At 40.0% G+C, this 1,862-nt stretch overlaps 1 non-coding gene across 1 annotated transcript; it reads right to left on the reverse strand.

The window, feature by feature from the left end:
* Nucleotides 1-798: 798 nt before the first annotated feature.
* Nucleotides 799-880, reverse strand: trnas-cga. Its single transcript has one exon. It is a non-coding gene; the product is annotated as a tRNA-Ser (tRNA).
* Nucleotides 881-1,862: the final 982 nt, after the last annotated feature.

A 1,862-nucleotide genomic window follows, 5' to 3' on the forward strand; every position in this document is an offset into this window, starting at 1 on the left:
TGTTGGTGCAGGTTAAGGTCTCACATTTAACACTATCATTTGGGTTCAGCTGTTGGGTCATAAAGACACAACTGTCTCCCTAATCGCCAGACCTATGGATTGATTGTCTTTTAATGTAGCTATATTTCACACTGTCAGGCAACTAAAAATATAACACATCTGGCATTATAGTCTCAAAAATGAAACGATGCACAACAACAACACCCGTAGCTGTATGGTGAACTGTTATCTGTTGGGAAAAATGACTCAGGCATATGTTTCCTTTTCCATAGTCTTCTCAGTGCTCTGGGGCCTGTACTGAGTTTCACTAGGGCCATTCTAATATCTAGAAAAGACACTGTATTATATCAGCCACAACATTAAAACTACTGACAGGTGACGTAAAAAAAGTTGACCATCGTGTGACAATGCAATGTTCTTATGGGAAACCTTTGGACCTGGCATTTGTATGGATGTTACTTAGACATTTACCACCCATCTAGACCAGACCAGACCAGACACCCGAGCCAATAGCAATCACACACCTTGATGGCAGCAGACATTCCCAGCAGGATGCAGCCTGACACAGGCACACATACCAAAACGGTAAAGAACAAATCAAAGGTGTTGACCTGGCATTCAAACTCACTAGATCCCAAACTGATCAAGTATCTGTGGGAAGTACTAGAACAATATTAGAGTTTCTCTGCATTTGACCCATGATTTCAATCACAGGGTCCATCCATAACTGAGATGCTTATTGAAGGCACCGCAGCTATGGATGCATATGGATCTCGAAGCACTTCTCACACAAAAACTCGTCACGGACAGGATTCGAACCTGTGCGGGGAAACCCCATTGGATTTCGAGTCCAACGCCTTAACCTCTCGGCCACCGTGACTACACACACAATGAACGCTCGCTGTTGGACAGAGATTTTAATCCCTCCCTGACAGCCTGCCAGGGTTAACACCACAATTGTGAGTGACAAAGGAGGAAAAAAAGGAAATTAAGGACTGGAGAATCTATAAGAAAGGAACAGAGCAAGAAAATGTAGCAGAAACAAAGCATATGTGGGCAAAGAGGAAGGCGGTTATTTATAGACATAAATTAAAAATTGTTATTGGTTTACAGGGAGAAAGCATGGCACATTTTAATGTTCATAGCGTAAAAAAAAACCTGATGCCATCATGTGTTTCTGGGGCTCTTTTTGCCATGATGTCTGCTGCTAGAGAGTCCCATAATGTCCCAAAATGTGGTGCAGACGCTTTTGTTGCTACGTGGATTTAACACAAAATTGATTAAACTGTGAGATTTTGACGTGCTAATGGGTGGAGATGAGGCCTTTTTATCCGTTTTAGTCATACTGAGCTAGGCTCCTCACACATACCAGATTATCCAGAAGAGAGGAAATAAGAATATTATTGAAAATTATAATGAAAAACAGAGTGAATTTTCAAGAAATAACCTCCTCACTTTAAATACTACTAGGTGTTCTGGTATGATTAAATATCTGAAGTTTTTTATCACTGACTACAGACACGATAACATGGAGCAAGTGAAACTAATGAAGGGAGTAACACATGAACACAGATAAGATAAATTACATGGAATAAGGAAAGACGACAACAGGAAGTACCAACAAATGTGACAATAAACACACAAAAAATTGATTATTATATTGCTTAGATTATGCAATAATAGTTGCATAATTGGCTTGACTTCATACATTGCCTTGAAAGTAAAAAAGGGGCAAAAACCTCAGGCTGCAGTGGAGTATAGGTATATTTAAAAAGACTATCAGTTTAAATACCCAGACACTTGTTCTTCCCCACACCTACTCTCTGGAAAGAGAAGCGACAAATTCCCTCCAGGCAAAATAA

The sequence above is a fragment of the Mugil cephalus genome, chromosome 5 (assembly GCF_022458985.1).
Source record: "Mugil cephalus isolate CIBA_MC_2020 chromosome 5, CIBA_Mcephalus_1.1, whole genome shotgun sequence".
Lineage (NCBI taxonomy): Eukaryota > Metazoa > Chordata > Actinopteri > Mugiliformes > Mugilidae > Mugil > Mugil cephalus.